Consider the following 23,027-nt stretch of genomic DNA (forward strand, 5'->3'; position numbering starts at 1 on the left):
CGTGTAACTCCTGATAAATGTGCGCTAACACGCACGGCCCCCAGGCATATCGGGTCCCCTCAGTCACCATCATCTCTATCACCTGTCCCCATCCCACTGCCAATCCATGTGACCGCCTGTCGGGACACAGAAGTCCTCCGACGTTCCCTGACAATACTGCTGGAAGGGGCTCATATAGTGCCGCTATATCCTCCCATGCGATCGAGCCATCATCGATGTATACATCCTCATCAAATATCCGCTCACAAGACACCGTCCCCCAGGATCTATCATATGTCACCAGCTGCCCCCGAATCGGAATCCGAAGGATACGCCATACGTCCTCTAAAGTCACCGTCATCTCGCCCTGAGCTAGATGGAACGTGCATGTCTCATTGTGCCATCGCTCTGCCAATGCTGTGATCAGGCCATGATTCATCCGAATCACGGGCATATGCATCACCTCGTAGAGGCCAGTAGCTGCAATACAGTCTATCTCTATCTGTGTCAATCGATCTCGCAATCCCTGTGTCGCGGGGTGGCGCTCGCGTAACTGCAACACGCGCAGATCCTCCTGCACATAGACATTCATCAATAACCATCAGTTGTTTTGTTATCAAACTTTCTTAAGTTTAAACCTAGACTATCATCAAATACTTTGATCAAGTATCTTCGGGTCTCAACAGGTAAGCAATCATGGCCGCCTAGACTTCAACAGGCATTTATCCTAACAAATGACCTAAGTCTCATCGGGCTGCTATGGTTCAAAACAACTCCCACTTCACCTCGCCATCCATCAATCGTTAGGCATCAAGAGATTTATTTTGTCCAAAACTGGGGCATCTCGTTATCCTAAGGCAAAAGCGCTATTTTATCTACCATAGCGCTAGTTCTGAACAAAAGCACTACAACAACCCACAATAGCGCTCAAAAAGCTCTACAATAGCGCTACAAAACCAAAAGCGCTATTCCGAGCCAATAGCGCTATTCCGAGCCAATAGCGCTATTCCGAGCCAATAGCGCTCAATTAACCCTGCGATAGCGCTAATTTATCAAAAACGCTCAAACTCCCATACAAAAGCGCTAATTAATATCAAAAGCGCTCAAACTAGCTTACAAAAGCGCTATTGAGGCACAATAGCGCTAATTCATGGAGCAAAAGTGCTAAAACCCTAGTTCCAGCGCTCTTGCTCCGATTTGACTTGGACTCAGCTAAAAACCTACTAAAAATGCCTAAAAAGGAAGTTTTCGAATTTGCGTACCGCTGGTCCATAGTCGGCTGGGCGCTGGAATCGTCGCACTCGCTCAAATCGGTGCTCGGTGATCGGAAACGGCATCGTAGCTCCTCCTTGCTCCTCCAAATGTCACTATCAGAGCTCTCGTTTTCAACTAGTCGCGGTCACAAATGATCCTATTTTCACCCCTTTCACCCCATTTATACCCCCCACCGTCACCGTAACTTCGCCCCGCTCATTGCCGTGGTCCCCGTGAACTTCCCAAGCCCGCCATTTCTCCCAGTTTCCCCCGATTTCTTCTATTTTTCACCAGTATACCTAACTTCTTCTCTTCTATCACCCTGCCAATTTTCATTCTTTTTCGAGAGATCGCCCGATTTTTTTTGAAATTTTTCGGCCCATCTCTCGAGGGGGCATACCGCCCATTAAATTTACATTTTATGGGGCATTTCTTCGCACCAGTTTTTCTTTCTTTGAAACGATGCGATAAACTGCACCGTCTCAAAGAGGGGCAAATGTAGTCACATAAATCTGTCCAGCTTAATTAAATGAATATTTCGTATTTATTTGATTAAAAATCCACTAGCCATCAATTAATTAAATTAATATTTAATTAATTTATCCCCAAACATTCTTCTATTAATTAAATAAATTATTCAATTTATTTTAATTAATTCATTAAACCAAATACAAATCAATTAAATAAATAAAATCAATTTATTTAATTAAATCCCCCTTTTCCTCTTTTAAATAAATTAAATAAAACATTTATTTAAATCATTATTCCCACCCCACTTGCATTTTCCTACAAATGCAACTTGCACACATTTATTGAAATAAATGAATTTTTATTTTAATAAAATCCTATTTTCCCTCACCCACCAAATCCACTTGCAAAATCTAATCTCCTTCTAGATTCTTCTAACCTCTTCCTAATTAGCCTAATCCATCTCCTAAATATTGTCACATTCCTAAGCAAAATGGAGTCACTTCTCAAAGTCTAAAAGTCTTGGATAACCTTTGAAAGCTTCCAACCTTCAACCACCAAAATCCTCAAAGTCTTTGATAACCATTAAAGGCTTCCAACTTTCAACCACTTAATCCCCAAAAGTCTCCAATAACCATTAATGGTTAATTCAACCCTCCCACATGGTTAAAACATTTGTTTTGACTCAACCTCTACCCAACCCAAAGGTCTCATCAAGCCTTCAATGCTTTGACCATGATTATCTCTTAATCATTTGCACAAAGGTTTATCCTTGGATTAACTCCTAATCCAGTGGGTAATCCTAATTTAGACTTGACCCTTAGCCTTTAGATAACCATGAAGTCTTCTCAGGCATTCAATGCCTCCAACCCCTTTCTTTCAACCCAACCCTATGTTGACACTTGTCACCATTTCATTGTTGCCAATTGTGCACATGGATTCCCAACTTTCAAGCTTGACCCTTGATTAAACCTTTCAATCCTGGCCATCCATTGCTCTATTTTTCCTATAAATAGAGCCCATTCCTTCATAATCCAGATCCTGAAAACTTGTAAGCATTTAGACTATAGCCATTTTAGAGAGCATTTAGCATAGCATAACTAAATCTTGTCTTTTTGGTAAAATCAATCATTTTAGCATTAAAAATAGCTTTTCATTTCATGTTTGGAGCTATTCTACAAATCTCAATCCTCCATAAGCATCCATAGTGCAAAAAGCTGCTGAGAGCTACACTATTTTGGAACTTGGAGAGGAGAGGAACAAGGGAGAAGGAGCTAATATCATGTTAAGAGATAGTTGGAGATATCTCATTGTCTTACTTCTTTAGTTAGATTCTTTAGCATGCTTTTAGTGTCTCTCTTGGAATGCCTTCATATGTTTTGGTTTTTGATTGACTAACTCTAACGTCTTGTGTGTTTTGTGTTGTTTGATCATAAACTAACATTGTGTCATTTAGGAGGGCATCAGACATCATCTACCGCCACCGACAGGCACAACATGGTTATTCTCACCGACATCCATTCTACACCGATTGAAGATCTTACCGACACTCCTAGCCGACATGGAAATTATATTGTTTTGTATTGTAATTTTATTTGTATAGCCGACATGATGTATTGTAAAGACTCATATATGTATGAGATCTTGTAGGTCATTTTGTAAGCAAGTAAGAAGAGGAAGGAATGTAATTAGGTAATGAATGCAAGAGGTATATGAGAGTGAATAACTGTATATGCATTATGATGTAATTATTTTATGAGTGAATAAGAGTAGAGCAAAGCGAAGCAAGGTTTATGGTTGAGGAATCTAAAAGAGCTTAAACTGGTACTAAATCTAGCATTGCAGATGCTATTTTAGTAGTACATTGTCATTGGATTTAATCATCCAATTGTGTAGTTAGTGGGAATCCATTTTTGTTGTTGAGCAATGAGATCTAGGCCATTGGCCTTCCTGCATGTGCAGGCCCCTATTGTATAAGTAATATTTATTCATATTGGTTAGTGAGTAAATATTGTGGGTCACAAATCCCACTAAGGTTTTTCCCCTATCGGGTTTCCTCGCCAAAAATATCTGTGTTATGGTGTGAATTGATGGTTATACTGTTATTTCTCTTTATTGCATTATTACTTGTTTACCAGTATATTAATTTGGGTTATAAAGTTGCAAACAAGTTTAAATCTTTTGTTAATAGGTTAGACACTGATTCACCCCCCCTCTCAGTGTCTTTGGGACTGATCAAGTATCTAACACTTGTCATGAACATTGAAACATCTTGCAAGTTACAAATCAATCAATACAACAATCAGTTTCAAAAACAAAGAGAAAAAAGCAACCTTAGTGATAAGATAATTTCCAAATTCAACTAAGCATCCTGGGAGGGGGTATCAAATCTTCAACTATCTTAAAAGAAGATTTCATCCAGCAAGATTAAGGAGTGTCAAATAGAGTGATCAAAAGTTCCATAATCCAACAAATCTTATCAAAACAACACTAAGTTGGGTTCTCAAGTTGCCAAATTAAGTTTCTGCATCGTGAAACTTGACTAATATCATTTGACAAACCTTTTCATGGGGGCGAATTAAACTAAACCTCTACTTGACAAGTAAGCTTGAGTATCTGAGACAAATTATCCATATCAACCATCAACATCAACATTGATTGTTTTGTATGACCACTCCCCATTTTTTGAGAAGAAGTCTTCATCAAAAGACTAAGTTGAAGAAGAGACAACCTATTCCTAGGGCCCTTACCAAAAGGAGTAAATTTCTCTACATCAACCATCAAATCTTTAAATCGCATCATTTTTTCTTGCGTCATATGTAGTTGTATCTCCAAGTAAAGACTAATGAATTCGACAATGAACCTTTGAGAAGTAAAGCTTACACTTAGAAAGCAACATTCAATCAATGCCTTAACAAAGGGGGGAAGATCAATCCTACTTTCTTTCCAAAATTTTACATCACTTACAATGAGACTAGGCCTAAGCCACCAACTCCACCAAGAACCCCGTTAGAAGAGGAGGAATTCACTACTATAGAAATCTGTTGATGCCCACTATCACTCGATCTAATAAAAACAAAGGAAAGGCTCCACAACCAAAATCAAGTACAAGTCAAATAGAGTCCAATCCTTTTAATACAAACATGGAAGAAGAAGAGATCACCAAGGAGCTTGTCCAACAATGTCAAGTGGATGTTGTTTCCCAAAAACTCATGGAAAGGCTTATAGATGCAGATAAACAAAAATATCTCCTCAGGCTAACTAGTAAAGGAGTCAGGATTCCTGAAGATTTTGAAATAGGAAATTTAAGGAATACTGATGAAAGAATTTCACGAACAAGGGCAAGGACCTATACATACAATACCCAAAATCAAGACCACCTAAGAGGAGATGACACCCAAAATTTTACCCATGATCAAGACAACACCCACAATCAAGATGATATCCATAATTATGATGATGTTAGTGAACAAGGAGATGCTTGTCATCGAAGGTCCAATGAAGAAAACGTACCCTTAGGTAACATTAAACAACAACTTCAAGCACTCCAACGACAAACACAAGATAAGCAACAAGGGTCTACAACAAGGTATTCTTTGGAGGAAATTTGTCCTTACCCTTTTGACAGGAGGCTAAACATGATACCTTTCCTACTAAATTCAAATATACCAATTATGATCAATACGATGGTAAGAGTGATCCCCGTGATCATGTCAGGGAATTTGTACTATGAGCTTGGAATTTGCTCATAATGATACATACATGATGAGGCTATTCCCAAGAAGTTTGGGAGGGTAAACAATGGAGTGGTTGTCAAAACTCACACCTCCCATCAAATCATTTAATGAGTTGGTAAATAAATTGATTACATAATACTCCTACAATATCCAACATGAGATCACTATGCTTGACATATGTAACACGAAGAAAAAGAACAATGAAACATTCATGGTGTTCTTACAATGATGGAGACATATGGTCTCAAGGTACCCACACGACGTACCTAAAAAGGAAAAGATAGAGATCTTCATAGACAATTTGAATAGTGAAATGAGTTATCAACTCAAACTACAATGTCTACCTACTTTTGCAAAGCTGATCAAAAATGGCATCCAAGTAGAGGAAGCCTCCATCAAGAAAGGGACCTTAAAGTTCTCCAAGGAAGGTGTTGGTTTGTCAAGCAATAACCCCTATAGCAATCAATATAATAACAATAACTCAGACAAGTCCAAATTTTGGACTAGAAACAAAAATATTGTTAACGATGGGGTAGTTAATGCCAACAATGTAAGGTCTAAAAAAACTAGTGTTGACTTTATCAGGTAACACACCATCCAACAATGATCAAAGAAGTGTCAATCAAGGCACTAACAATTATCAATACACTACCAACAAAGGAGCATCAATGTCAAACAATAACAACAATAGCAACCAAGGAAACAACAACTACCGAGCGAACAACAACAACTACTGAGGGAACAACAACAACCAAAGGGGTAACATTAACACTCCACCTCCTCCATATCGAAGAACATATACACCATTGGGACAAACCCTGGAATCTACATTTTGAGAACTATTGGCAAACAAGATCATCACATTGCCAGTCATAAGAAACTTTGAACCCCAAGTCAAACCACCATGGTGGAATGACTCACATTATTGTGATTATCATCGAAACAAGGGGCATAGAAGAAACGATTGCATGAGATTGAAAAAAATGGTTTAAGATATAATAGAAAAGGGAGACATAATGGTCAATGGACAAAAAACCAATGGTGATCATGAGGCTTTCAAAAATCCTCTTCCTAATTACGACAAAGGAGGAGCATCAAATTCAAACAATAATAAAGGAGCCTGCATCAATCGCATATACGACAACACCATAAATTACATATCGGCATGTGACAATCAAATAAATGTCATAAAGATCAAATATAAACAAGAACTTGCATCAGTAAATGTGACAAAAAGGGCTCAAAATATGTCTTGAAGGGGAAAACATCCACAACAACGACTATCCCCAAGACTCAATATAACATGGTTGACAAACTACGGAGGACACCTGCTCAGATATCAATACTCAAGTTGCTCAATCTTTCACCAAAGCATAAGGATATCTTGGAGCAATCTCTTGTCGAAACGACAGTTCCAAACAATCTAGATGTCAATCTGTTCCAAGCCATGGTGGCACATATGACAGTACCACATAACTTATCCTTCTCAAAACATGATGACGTCTCTTTGAGTCATCCGCACAACACCTCACTCCATATCAAAGTCCTAGTCTATAAACATCAGGTGAAAAGAGTACTAATATATGGAGCAGCTGGTCTTAATATATGTACCTTAAAGCTTATAAGTGCATTGGGCTTCTCCAAGCAAGCTATTGATCCTAAAAAGAAGATCACTTTCAAAGCCTATGATAATGAAGAAATATCATCCAAAGAAATAGTGGTACTACCCATTTAGGTAGGACCTGTTCAAAGAGACACATTATGCCAAGTCTTGGACATAGACTTGACATACAACATACTCTTGGGTCATCCTTGGATCCATGAAATACAAGCGGCACTTTCCACATACCATCAATGTCTCAAGTTCCCCTACAATGGACAGGAAATTTCAATATCAATAGATACTAACCCCTTTTAGTATTGCAATGCTATGGGGGAAACTCAAGATATCTTAGTTCCACATAACAGGGACGCCTAAGATTTCTCATCATCCAACCATCAAGAAAAACTCAAGTCCCTATCCATAAACTTTGAGAAAAAGATGAAGATAAAGTATCAAGGTATGGGGGAGTACTCTTTTGAACCCCTGTGTCTATCTAAGTTACCAACTTCACCAAGGTCTCATGGACAACCTTCCACATCAAGACATCAAAAAACACAACCCATCAAGAAGTTTGATGGTAAATTTATCCAAATTGGCACACTAGCGAAAGAATCAGACGACAAAGACACCCTTAGCTGGATATACAAAGATGAGGAAGAAATTAGAGTTGTTTCCCTAGAAGTGGTCATTCCCACATAATAGTATGGAAATAGTTTCAGAATCATGCAACGCATGGGAAACAAAGGAAAAGGACCTATTGGCAAGCATCAAGAGGGAATCCTAGAACCCATACAACCCTATTCACAACTTGCAAAAGACAAATCGGGACTTGGATATGGCCAAAATATTCAACCTATATGCAAAAGAAAGATCACCATAAAAAATCCCAATGGAAAGAAAAGGTGATGCATAACGAAGACTTGTGGAAAGAGGTACTACACCATGCAGAAGAAAAGACAAAGAAAGAACAAGAGTGTGAATAAAATGAGAGACAACAAGAAGAAATCGTTATCCAAAGGGAGGAGGCTTCTTATAAAAAAGTACATCATGTACAAGCACCTGATCAAACCGAATGCAAGCCACAACCTGAGGAGATTACTACTCAAAGAGGGGAGATGGTGTATGAACAAATTCAAAGAGTACAAGAAATAACTGATCCTGAATTAGAACAAGCTACCAAACTTGTGTCAATTATCAGTGATCTTTTCTCACCCTATAACATACATGTCAGATTCAATGGAGTCACCTGGGATAGCAATTTTGAAATAGATTCCAATGAGTATGAGTGGGACACTTGTTCTAATATTATTGAGGATATTGAGGTGGATACAATCCATGCATACACACTCATTCCTTATGAGGGACAAGGCTCAAGCTTTAGATCATTTTAATTAGGCCCACAACATATCTATGAGGCTAGTGAGAACGAGCAACGTCAATACGAAAGAGGCAATATCGACGAGAGTATCATTGAAAACCTTGAGACTGTTATAGACCTCACCCATTCTATGGACAAATATGACAATATCTCTATCATGACCCTCATAGTGGCAGACCTTGACCTGCCAAATGACTCCCTACCTCTCATATATCCTAACCTCATAGACTAGGAAGAATTTGAGCACAATAATATACCCATATTCCAAAAAGATGAGGCCATTGTTCAATACCTCTGCTCTATTAACCTGGAAACATGCTCTATGAGCGAATCACATAACGATATCTACACTCAAGGGAGTGTCAAATCTCTCAGTCACAAAATGAACAAAATGAACAATCGATCTAATAGTGAAAACCATCTAATGGTAGTATTAGATCGCAAAAAGGTAAAAACAAAGGAAGCATCTAATGGTGAAAACCTCTTTGAGGCACCTGAGGATGGGAGACTTGACACTCTTCCTGAATATTACCAAGAGAGATCACCAATCTTTATTGAGCCAACTCAATCAATAAATATTGACACTGAAGCACTAACAAGAAACATACATCTAGCGGAATCACTAACGAAAAAAGAAAGACCTAACTTTGTCAAATTCTTCAAGGAGAAGAAAATCAACTTTGCTTAGTCTTATGTAGACATGCCAAGGATAGATCCAAATCTCATCATACATTACTTGTCAATCACTCCTAGAGCTCAACGTGCCAAACGAAAATTAAGGACGATGAACCCACATGTGGCCATCTTGGTAAAAGCAGAGCCGGAGAAGTTACTGATCTAGGATTCATCTGACCCATTGATTATCAGAATGGATCTCTAACATTGTGTCGGTCTTTAAACTAGATAAAAGCATCATAATTTGTACAGACTTCAGAGATCTCAACAAGGCTTGTCTTAAGGATTACTTTCCTTTACCAAGCATTGACACCATTGTTGATCTAATAGCACTGCATGCAATTCTATCCCTCATGGATGGTTTTTCTAGCTACAACCAAATCATGATAGTTCAAGAAGATCAGGATAAAACTACATTCACATGCTTGTGAGGTACATACTGTTGGAACATCATGCCTTTTGGCTTGAAAAATGCTGGTACAACCTATCAAAGAGTGATTACAACTGTCTTCCACAACATGATGCATACTTTTATGTAGGATTATGTGGACAAATTTCTAGCTAAATCATTCACAAGAGCATAACACCAAGACATCCTGGAGAAAATCTTTCAAAGACTAGAACAACTCAATGTCAAATTGAATCCTAAAAAGTGTATTTTCAAAGTCACATTCGGAAAACTTTTGGGATACATTGTATCAGAAAAGGTCATCGAGGTAGATCCAGCAAAGGTTCAAGCCATCATGGAAATACCACCTCCCCAGAATATTAGTTAGCTACGATCTCTTCAAGGCAGGCTACAATTCATCAGAAAATTCATTGCTCAATTAGCCGATAAATATCTCCCAATCAACCATCTTCTTCATAAGAATGTACCTTTCAGATGGGAAAATAAATGTGCAGAATCATTCTACTAACTCAAACAATATCTGATGAATCCACCAGTTTTGGTACCACCAATAGTGGGAAAGCCACTCATCCTCTATATATCAGTAACCGAAGTGTCACTGGTGGCACTGCTAGCACAAGAAGATCCAACAGGAAAAGAAAGGGCTATATATTACATCAGCGGGACTTTGAATGGATATGAACTCAACTATACATTCATTGAAAAGGCTTGTTTAGAAGTAGTGTTCACTTCTCAAAAGTTTCGCCACTGCATGCTAGCCCACACGATCAAATTGGTAGCAAAGATCAGCCCACTAAAATATCTACTCAGCAAAGCTGCTCTCATAGGGAGGTTAGCTAAATGGGTTATGATTTGAAGAGAGTTCAACATTTAGTACACAAAATGGGAGGCCATCAAAGGACAAGCAATTGCATATCAACTGGCAGAAGCACCACTCTCATACCAACACCCACTACAAATGGAATTTTCATATATGGATGTGCTCACTATCACACCCAAGCAATAGACCCTATACTTTGATGGATATAATACAGAACATGGATCAGGTGTCGGTATCTTGTTTGTCACTCCAAAAGGACACACAATTCCATGATCCTATAGGTTGATGTTTCCCTCCACCAATAACATTGTTGAGTACGAGGCTATAGTGACAGGTATCAAAGTAGTCGTGGAATGGAGAATCGCATAATTTAAAGTCTATCAAGACTCTCAATTAGTTATCAATCAGATCAATGATGATTATTAGATGAAATATGATAAGCTCATTCCCCACAAATGCATGGTGGATGATTTCAAAAAGTACTTTGTACACATCACCTTTGAGTAGATTCCAAGGCTAGACAACATAGTTGTTTATGCAATGGCCACTATCGCCTTGCTTCTTCAAATTCCAGTTAAGCAGAATCGCTATGAATTCCTAGTGGAGCAATTATTTTCCCTAGCCTATGAAAGTTCAACATCCCAAATCATTTGTGCACTAAATTGTTTTGATTCCCCTTTATATGGGAAGATCTATGCCTATCTTAAAGACAATACCCTCCCACAAGACCTATCTCGTAACAAAAAATGAAGCTCTATACGACAAGTCACCCACTATACCTTAACCGCTGACACACTTTATTGCCGAGGTCTTAATGGTACTCTTCTTCGATGCCTCGATCATAACAAATTTGAATATGCCTTACATGAGCTTTACAAAGGTATTTTTGGCACACATTTGAGTGGTCCTACTCTTGCCAAGAAACTTCTAAAGATGGGATGTTATTTATCGACAATGGAGAAAGAGTCCTATCGGTTTACTAGGAAATTCCCTAAGTGCCAAATTCATGGCAATCTCATGCATGCACTAGCATAGGAGTTGCAACCATTCACCACATCATGGCCTTTCTATCAATGGGGACTCAACCTAGTAGGAAAGATTCATCCTTCCTCATCAAATGGACACAAGTTTATCATCATAGCCACTAAGTACTTCACAAAGTGGAATGAGGCAATCCCATTGACTAAAGTTACCGGCAAGCAGATATCGTCCTTCATCTTGAACTACCTCATCTGTTGGTATGGCATCCCTAGTTCTATTACCATAGATAATGGACAACCTTTCAAGAATCAGGATGTACAAGAGCTTTGTGAGCGATTCCATATCCAGCATCATTTTTCAACACCATATTGTCGACAAGGGAATGGCGAAGTAGAGGCCTCAAACAAGACAATCTTGAAAATCCTCAAAAAGATAGTGAATGATGCTTGTAAAGACTAGCATGTCCAGCTCAATCCTGCACTTTGGGCCTACAGAACGAGTATCCACAGACCTCTAGGAGCTACACCATACTCATTGGTGTATGGATCAAAGGCTATCCTACCTATTGAGGTAAAGATTTTGTCACTTCGAGTATCTTTGAAAGGCCTCATTCCAGATGAGGAATATTGAGTCAACAGGTTGCAAGAGCTAGAGCTGCTTGATGAACGTTGTCAATTTGCCTTTCATCATCTTAGGGCATATCAGCAAACAATGTGAAAAAACTATAATCACAACCACATCCCAAGGGCTTTCAAAATTGGTGATCTTGTCCTAAAGGAAAATCCCAGAAATCAACAAGATTGAGAAAAGAAAGGGAAATTTGAACCCAACTAGTTGGGACTCTTTGTCATCATATCAGCCTATGGATCAAGAGCACATTAGTTATCAATTTTAGAAGGGGACGTGCTCGACGAAACAACCAACAACATCCATCTGAATAAATCCTACACTTGAGTCATTCAATGCACGTATCATGCAAAAAAGCAAAAAAAAAGGTCAAAAATCATCACTCGGGTCAAAACCTAGCAAACAGGCGCTATGTGACACAAAAAAATCAAGAAAAATACATAAAAATGAAAAACAAATAAAAAAAGTGCAATAAAAACAAGTGGTGAAAACTTGGCAACATGTGCCACTTGTGAGAGAGCAGTTCCTCTATCTATCAATACTCGCATCATATCTTTGATCCATCTGATCTGAGCCAATAGCCATCACGGAACACTTATACATGCAACATCATCCCAGACATACTTAGCGTAGTCACTGTTCTTGATTATTTGAATCAATTGTCCAACTCATACACCACCATGGCTTGGTGATCAGTGTACATATTCCATATTGTAAGTTGTATCAACAGCAAGCGGAAAAATCCTGACCTCGTTGGGGGCATTTCGCCTTTGATGGTTTTAGACATCAGATCAAACACGTAGCAAGACAACAAAGATCAGAACAACTGATAGTAACCACAACAAAGCAAGAGGCTAGACATCAAGGAATTGAAATGATTTGAACTGGACAAAAGGTCTATTTGCGAGATGTTTTATTTTGACAAGAACACATTTCAGATAGCATGCATGTTTACTTGTGGTTTTTGATATTTTTTCTTATCATATCTCCTAAGCGACTCAAGGATGTCTCAAAGACTAGAGAAGTAAGGGAGGAATGTGATGTTTTCTTTGTCTATTGTTTGGGAGTGAAGCCTTCTACTATACAAATTTGTCTTACAACGTGATCAAGTAAGATATCACCGAAGACATTTCAGATTTGTATTGGACTAAGGTTAACTATTGTCTATTTTACGCAAGCAACACTCAATTCATCTTGCTTCAATTATATCTCAACGCTTGTGTCACCTTGCAATATCAAAAATCATATAAGTTATACTCAAGTCATCATGGCTCATATATTTCATGCTACTTGTATTAACTTTCAACATATCAAAGGCTCAATGATGATAAAAAGGAATCACTGCAAATTTGATCGAAAGGATGACTATCTTAGAGGGTGCATTATCATATCATTTTAAAGTGCATTTAGTTGCATTATCATATCATTTTAAAGTGCATTAAGTTGCGTTATCATATCATTGAAAGTGCATTTAGTCGCATTATCATATCATTTAAAGTGCATTAAGTTGCATTATCATATCATTTAAAGAATTCAAAAGCATGTTAAAGAGCATCACCATATCAACAACACATGTATTTCACTATACATATCATATGCGCATGAACATCGTCATCATTTCATATTAGTTGCACATCATCATACAAAAGCGCATCAAATCACCTTGTTGCTCCCCCAGATGAACCAACATCAACACATCTAAACTTGCCTACAACGTGATATCAACAAAATATCAATTATCTATCAATTGATCAAATCAATCAATCAGTTATCCTATCCACTCACATGAGATCTTAATCAATCTCTTTGAGCACCTATCAGTGATGAAAGTCGCGCTATCATTCAAGAGTTTCAATTATAAACTCTTATCAATCAAAATGGGTCATCATAGCCTATCCTATCAGTGGCATAAGTCATGCTATCATTCACGAGTTTCAGTCATAAACTCTTATCACATCTATCCTATCAGGGGAAAAGCCATACAAAATTGGAGTTAAATCAATAACTCTTATCAATTGGAAGGTTCATCAAAACTATCCTATCAAGGGCAAAGCCATACAAAATTCAAAACTTGGAGTTAAATCAATATTCAAGTCAGTGATCAAACAAACCTATCCTATTAGTGATGCAATCATGATCATTTATCTTTGTCTTATACAGGATGTATCCTTCCTGAAACCAAACATGATCATCTATCTTTGTCTTATACAGGATGTATCCTTCCTGAAACCAGACACAATCATCTATCTTTGTCTTATACAGGATGTATGCTTCCTGAAACAAGACACGATCATCTATCTTTGTCTTATATAGGATGTATCCTTCCTGAAACCAGACGTTTTGAACTATCTTTGTCTTATATAGGATGTATCTTTCTTGAAACCAGACGCAATCATCTATCTTTGACTTACACAAGATGTATCCTTCCTAAAACCAGACTTCAACTCAATTCACTCAATCCAATCAATTTTATCAATCATCTAACTGAGTGAACGCATCAACATACTCAAGAAATTGACATTCTCTTGGGAGATCATATCAAGTTAATCAACAGCATCAAGTATTTAATCAGGAAATAAATCGATTGTCCAAATCCCAAAAATTCATAACTCCTCGATTCATCTCCTAAGGGGGCATCATCATCACATCATTATCATATCAAATCCAACAATCAATATCAATATGCAAATCAATATCCAAGGCATCATATCAAAAATTTTGGCAAACAACACCATCTCAAAAAATTTGGCAACATATTGGTCGATTTTTCTTTGAATCAACGTGTGCACACACATCACTTCAAAGAGGGGCAAAATATAGACACCTATTTCTATCCACCTAATTAAATGAATTTTATATTTGTTTAATTACCATTCATCCAACTATTAATTAAATTCACATTTAATTAATCTTTCATCATTTTTCAACTATTAATTAAATTAATATTTAATTAATTCATCCAACCCTCTTCTCCTCTTAATTAAATAAATTATTCAATTTATTTGATTTAATTCACTTAATATAAACCATTATTAAATAAATAAATTATATTTGTTTACTTAAATCTTCTCTCACATTTAAATAAATATTAACATTTATTTAAATCACCTTTATCCTCCACCCACTTGCATTTTCCTACAAATGCAAGTTGCGCCACTATTTTAAATAAATAAATTATTTATTTAAAATCCTGTTTATCCTCACCCACTTGAAACCTTTAATGGCTTCCCTTAAAGTCTTCAATCCTTTAATGAATCCTTCTAAGAGTCTTCTCAAGCCTTCAATGGTTTCCCTTAAAGTCTTCGAACTTAATGGCTTCCCTTAAAGTCTCCAAACCTTTAATGGCTTCTTTCTAGAGTCTTCTTAAGCCTTTAAAATCCAAAATTCACATTCACATTTAAATGAATTAATATTTATTTAAATATCTATCCAAATGCAAATTGCACCATTTAATTGAAATAAATAATTTTATTCTAATTGAAAATCCCAAAATTCCTCCCACTTTCATTCTCCTACAAAATTCACTTGCATGCCTAAACCCCTTCTAGATTCTTCTAATCACTTCCAGTTTATCATAATTCTATCCTAATCATTGTCACATTCCTAAATAAAGGGAAGTCACTTCTCAAAAACCTCCAAAGTCTTCAATAACTATTAAAGGCTTTATGTCTTCAAATGGTTAACCTCTAAAGTCTTCCAAACTATTAAAGGTTCTTACATAACCATTTATACTTAAATCACCTTTGACCTTTGGTTAGATACTTTCCTCTAACTTAACCGTCATTTTAACTCATGGGTCTCTTCTAAGTATTTATTTATTTGAGGAAGGTAACCATTTAACCCTTGCACATTCATTTATCCCTTGGATAAAAGGAATATCCATTAACCTAACCCTAACCCAACCCCCTAGGGTAACCATCATGTCCCCTCAAGCATTTAATGCTCCTTATCTCTCCTCTCAAGCCTCCTCACGGTGACACTTGTCAACATGGGATTGGGTTGAAAGTGTCACATGGATTGAAGATCATTCAATCCTAAACCTTGTTAATATTACTCAATCTTAAGCATCCAACTCCCCATTTCTTCTATAAATAGATTGCATTTCCTTCATTATCATCATCCTAGGTTTTTGCATCCAGGTTATGCTATTTTCTTGTGTGCAGGTTATCAAGGAGTCTCATTTGCCTCTCTTTTCAAGATTAAGCATTTAGGAGCATTCTATATTAGAATTATCATGTTATCATAGCATGTTAGCATGGTACAATAGCATTATCATAGCATGTTAGTTTCTTTATCATAACTTAGTATTGTCATAGCATTATCATGTTAGGATAGCATATCATACTAGCATAATCTTCATTTTAAATCATCTTGCACCATATCATAGCTTTTCATATCCATATCATGCTAAGATCTTAGTTGCACTTGCATTTAGATCTTTTATCATATATCCATCATTCTTTAGGTAGTCATCCTAGAGATCAAATTCTCTTCCAAGCTAAGAGCCACCTTGATTTGAAGGATCCTTGGAGATAGAGAACAATGAGACGTGCTTAGAGATTTTGTTTCATTGATCTCTAACATAATGTTTCATTGGTGTGTTTGAGTTGTTTGTGTCTTGTTTTGTAGATTCCACACTTTTCAGCATACACCTTCAATTGCAGTCGATGCTTGGGATGAAGGAAGTTATCCTTGAGGGGTTATTTTTGAAGACTTACTTCCTTTAGTAGTTCATGTTTTTTTCATGCATTACAACTCTCACTTTTGGAGATGGTTTTTTTCCTATCTGGTTTTACCCTTTTCTACACTTAAAGAGACCTCCTTTTTGTACTTGGGTGCCTAATCAGGCCTTTAGTTGCCAAGACCCATCTTTCATTCATGCATTTAGAGGTTTTCTACTTTACCCTAAGTTACACTTAAGGGGGGTGTTAAAGGATTTTAACAACTAGTTATAATTTTTTGCTTAAATTCACTTAGTTGTGTTTCTAGTTTCTTAAATTCTTTTAGTTGTGCATCTAATTTGGCTATAGTTAAGTGTTTTTAAGTTCCTCATGCTTGTACTTTAGTTCTCCTAAATTTAGCTTAGGGAATATTTGTGCTTTCTTTATAAGTACTTCATTTTTCAATTGTAATTCATTCTGTAAGGTTTACTTTTGAGGAATATAGATTTGTTTTACTACTCTCATTTGTGGAAGGTATTCTTTGTTTATCATTTGATCTTGTAGGTGCATGTGCTACAAAACTCAACAATCATTAATGAAGGAAATATAATATCAAGATCTATTCAATTAATCAACATCTATAATAGACCACATACATCCGAAATAAAAAATTCTAAAGGTCTCTTAGCCTTATTAACTCTTTTAGGAAATCATGACCTATTTTGTTTACCAAACACACAAAGCTCATAAAAATCATTTTTACCAACAAAATAATCAAAAAAACCATCAACCAAATTTTTATATACTATGGTATTTGTACTGTTGTAAATTGTAACCCCTTACAATTTTACACTCCTGTTGTCACAGGGATTTGCACCCGACGCAAGCTTGAAATTCTTACAATCCTGTGACACATGGGACCACTCTCAGGCTGTGGGTATCCTATTGTGAGAGCAGACCTCTAGATTATAGGTCGGCTTCCTATTTGATCACCTAAAACTAACTAAAAAAAAATCGGAAAAGGGATAGGACGATATGCGAAAACTAAAAAATTAACTACTAGGTGATCCACCAAAAGATAAAAATGATTCAAAATGCTCATAAAATCACAAGATTTCTCAAATAATGAAGTTATTTTAACTCATGAATCATGTGCACATGCTTGCAAAAATGATTCTTACGAAAGGTTTCAATTTTTTGAAGCTCTTAAAAAGGAAAACAAGCAAGTTTTCACAATTTTAAATGCAACAGAAAAACAAACTCATCCACAGACATACACTATAACATGCTATTTCTGAATTAAGCATAAAAGGAATGAAGAAAAAGTAAAGGATTTCAAAATGAAATCACAATATTTTTTACAATTTTCTCACAAATGATGCTCAAACACAGAAAAATGGAGAAGGAATGAAGCTTCTTTATTGATAATCAGGAGTTATTTGCATATCAAATCTAGAAAATAAACTCATAAGGAATGAGCTACAAAAAGTCTAAAAACTATTGTTGCACAAGTACAAACTCCAGAACTAAACTATCTTGATCAATGGGTTGCTCTTCTTCTTCTTTCTGTATGTCAAGGCACATGATTCTATTTGCATGATTGATGGAGGAACCTCATTGGGTGAAAAAGATGATCCTTTCCAACTTGGAATCTGAATGGTAGGAGGATCATAAGGAGGCTTACGATGCGGTATTAAAGACTCAGAAGGTAAGTCTTTAAAACTTGGAAACTTGTACTCACAAACCTCTTCCTACATAGGTTGGTTTGCAGCTTCAAATGGTGATTGGCTGAAACTTGGGATGCAAGGAGTTGCTTGAGTTTGTTGCCTCTAAACTTGAGCAAGCAAAACCTTCATCTACTCATCTTTTGCTGCTAGTTCCTTTGCTGGGTTTTCTTCAAATTACCTTCTTTGATCTTCTAACTCTTGCTCATGCAGATAGGGTACCCACAGCCTAAGAGTGGTCCCATGTGTCATGGGATTGCAAGAATTTCAAGCTTGCATCGGGTGCAAATCCCTATGACAACACACAATGCTCATCTTCATGAGCAAGAGTTGGAAGATCAAACATAATGCTCATAAAAATCATTTTTACCAACAAAATAATCAAAAAAACCATCAACCAAATTTTTATCTACTATGGTATTCGTACTGTTGTAAATTGTAACCCCTTACAATTTTACACTCCTTTTTGGGCCCTTACTTTAGTATGCTTTCTCCTATGTCATTTCAGCCTATTTTGGCCTTATCTCATCCAAACTATCTCATATGATCATGAGGTGACCTAATCCTATGTCTCAGTTGTATGCATCTACAACTATATTTTATGTCTATTTTTTGTTGGACTCTAGTGCCTAGCACCCAAGTCCTAGTTAACTATGGCACCTAGCACCTTATTCCTTCCAAGAGGGGCCCAAATTTGAACATGTTAGAGTGTCAATGCCCACTATTTGAAATTTGATCCCAATATTTTGATATGACCATTGGAAGTTGTACTAAATGTGAAATACCTTGAGAACCCTTTATAAAGGTATCATCTCTTATTCATTTGATCATCTTTCATCATCTAACAATTTCATTCCAAGTCCTAATTCCTTCATTAAAGAGCATATCTAATTACAAGGAGCATCAAGCTACAAATTATCTTCAAACATGTTTTCATGATGGTTTTTGTTATGATTTGTCATGTTATTGTATCAACACTTTGAGAGCTTATTTAAAGAGAAATACATCACCACCAATATCAACTCTAAGTTATAATCTAGTTAATTCAATATTTCATTTCTAATTGAGCGTGTGTTGTACTAGGGGTAAGCTCTCTTTCATCATCATAGTTGTTGCAGAGGTGGAAACACTAACATAGGATTTGACTTAGGAAATTCCCTATATAGCACAACCATTTTTCCATCTTCTTTGTGTGCAGGTTATAAATTCGATAGTAGAAAATTGCAAATTTGTAGAGAGAGGAGTGAAACAAATAGTTCCAAACTTTGAACATGCAAAAACCCTAGTCTTTGTCAATTTCCACATGCGAACAACACTTTTTAGCTAAATTTTTGAGGGAATGATCTATACAATGTCTTGATCTAGAATTTAAAGTTTTAGCTAGTAGAAGTACCTTCAGGTCTAGGGTGCCTAACACACTTGAATGACACTTTCTTTGTATCTCATTTTTATATTTGTACCTTTGAGTTGACTTTCAATTTTGTATCTACCTATTTATTCTAAATATTGTCAATTTTGTACCATTTTACCTCGTCATTTATTATTCACATAAAATCACATCAAACAAAAAAAGTGGAAATAATTATACACAACATTCATATTTCCTTTAAAACTAAAGTTGGATCTTGTTGGTTGTTTCCTCTAATGAATAATATTCATTTGGAATCATAGTTAATGTCTCTAGGCTATGATCTCATTTCACGTCATTTCATTTTGGTGAACCCAACATGTCTTATATTTGCATATTTTCTAATTTTTAGTTTCAGATATTATTTTTGCATTAAATTTTTAGATTTAGATACATTTGTTTCTCAAATCTATTGCTTATGTTCTTTCATTTCACATTATTTCTATGTCATTCCTATTATTTAGAAAGCAATTTGTCACTTTGAATGTCTAATTGTATACTTGAGTAATTATTTTTACCATGAAGCCATTTAATGAATATGATAGTTGTTTATCTCTTTTTACACAACTTCATCCCTATCCTAAAGACCCTCATATTTATAAGTGCATTTTGAGGCAAGCGAATGATTACAATAGCTCCATTCTCAACAATCTCCCTTTCAAGAATGAAGTATTAATGAATCATGCTTGTCTCTCTCCTAAAATGGATTCCACACATGAGGAAATTTTAGTGCAAGAGGATGATACCATTAAGACCTCTCTTCATTAAACTTTACCTACCATTTACTTTAATAACATCTATTCTAGAGATGTATTCATGAATCATATTTTTTCGTCACCCAAAACCGATCCTATTTATAAGGATATTTTGGTTCAAGAGGAGGATATCACTATAAATATTTCCAATGATCTCCCCCCTAAATATGAAGCTTTAGTGAATAAAGAGTGCAATTATGTCAATTTTATTCATGTTTCTAGTCATGTGAAACCTCAAATTATTGTCCATCTTCATCATGATGCCCCTTAACCTTCATAATTCTGTCCATATTGTCCATTCTATTCATGCGAAACCCCAAATTGTTATTATTCTAAAATGGGTTAAGAATCCAACTAGACCTTCCAACTACATCTTCAACTTCACAAAAAAAAATAACCCAGAGAGATAGGACAAATCAACAAGTATCACAATAACTTGAGTACCATGCACTATCTCACAAATATAATACTCATAACAATAAGCAAGATTCATATATTCTTCCTACTTTTCAACCTTTTCTTCCTCAACCCCCTTATCTTTCACAACATGTTGGAGAGGAGTATGATCTTGTTGAGTGGATTCATGCTACTCCAGCTAAGATATCCCTTTGGTGTTTGATTCAAAATTTACCTGTGTACCACAAGATGCTCCAAGAAGCCTTATAGAAGGTAGTTGTCTCACTTCTGCTAGACTAGATGATGTAGCAACCTTTCTTAATCATATGCATTGAACAAAGATGGATATTGTGTTCAAACAACATGAGTCACCTTCTTTGGAAATTCAAAATCAATATGGTCCCTTCATGATTTTTGTGGCTATCAATGAAAATTCCATAAGACATACCCTAGTTGAAATGGATTAGGTCTTAATGTTTTTAGCATTGACATATTACATAAGATCAAAGTGGATAACTCTCTCATTCAACCTAATTCTCTCTTTATTTGTGGTTTTGCTAATGTTGGTAGATGGTGTTGGCATTATGTGAACCGACATGAGCATTATATGAACTGGCATGAGCCTTATGTAAACTGGCATGAAGACATAATGATATTGTATGTTGTCATTGATGTCAATATGAGAAATAGTGTGAACCGGCACATGAGATAAGTGAAGAAAGAGGTACCGGCATATGTGTGAACCGGTATATGCCAAATTGAAGCGGCACATTTGTTCAAAGTGAACCGGCATGCAGTTATGGGAACCGGCACATGGAAGCACTATATGACTACCGGTTGGTAAGGCAGCTTCCACTTCGGGGTTTCTGGTCGGAGTATTTCAAGTTTGAGTGACTTAATCGGTGATCTTTGCGTGATGAGTTAGCAGTATGATGGAGGACATATCGTGTTGCCACGTAAGCTCTATGCACGTGAAGGATCTTACATGAAGAAGACTATTCCTATCTACCTCAGGAATGTGAAAAGTCTGTCGAATGGTGATAACGCGTGATGGGTTATCAGCCGCCATGAAAACGGTGGATAATGGATGATGGAGAATGTCTTGAGATCAACTCAAGACTGGTGCATTTAATGCAGTATGTTTCAATGGTCAGAATCGAACCGTTTGAATTGCTCAACCTAATAGGTTTAGGGTTTAAGGTTTTTGCTACCGACCTGTATGTTCCCTATAAGGTCGATGTTAGGTTTCTGTCTGAAGTTGGCAAAAGTTGTGAGTGTGTATCCAATGAAAGTGATATAAGATTCTTGCCAGACCATAGGAGAGAAGAGATACCTGCAAAGTGTATGTGTAGAAGGAAAAGAGGAGCCTAAACAGATCTGTACTAGTATTAAGTGTTGTTAACAGATCATTGTAATACCTGTTGATCTCTAACCACTTCAACAGTTGTAAAATCCCCTAACAGGGTAGCCTTAACTGGCTTGATTCAAAATCCCTTAAATCGGGTGGTCTTAACCGGCTTGCTGTAAATCCCTTAACGGGGTAACTCAAAGCTAATGAGTTCTGAGAAGCTAGAGAAGCTTAGGAGATCCTTTCAGCTATTGAGTTCTTAAAATCCTCTAACAAGGTGACCGTAATGGGTTTAACCCTTAACCGGGTGATCCCTAACAGGATCAGTTCCTACCAGAACCTAGTGTAATGTTCTTAACTAGACAAGGCTCCTAACAGAGCGGACTTCTAAAGAGTTCAAAAAGCAGCTTGTGGGTATTCATCCCCACTGTGGTTTTTCCCAGTTGGGTTTCCACGTGAAAAATATGTGTGTCATGTGAAATGCTTTTTGTCTTGTGATGCTTTATTTTATTTGTTATGCACATGAAGGTTCTATGTTTTATGCATGTCTATAAAACATATTGAACTCACTGTTGTGAAGATTTGATAGTTAAAGTCTACTAGTTCGTGTATGTGAATATTATGATAATGTGGTATTGAGCTAAGAGAAAAGATTAGTGAGTGACCGGTTCATGACTGATTGAGCTATACTGGATGCTACCGGTTGCACTCTATTTTACCGATATCTCTGTTTATCAGTCATTGTGAGTGTTTGTTGTCAAACCGGTTTTGGACTATATTTGTTTCTGTACTGATTCACCCCCC

This window comes from Cryptomeria japonica, chromosome 5, assembly GCF_030272615.1.
Source record: "Cryptomeria japonica chromosome 5, Sugi_1.0, whole genome shotgun sequence".
Taxonomy (NCBI): domain Eukaryota; kingdom Viridiplantae; phylum Streptophyta; class Pinopsida; order Cupressales; family Cupressaceae; genus Cryptomeria; species Cryptomeria japonica.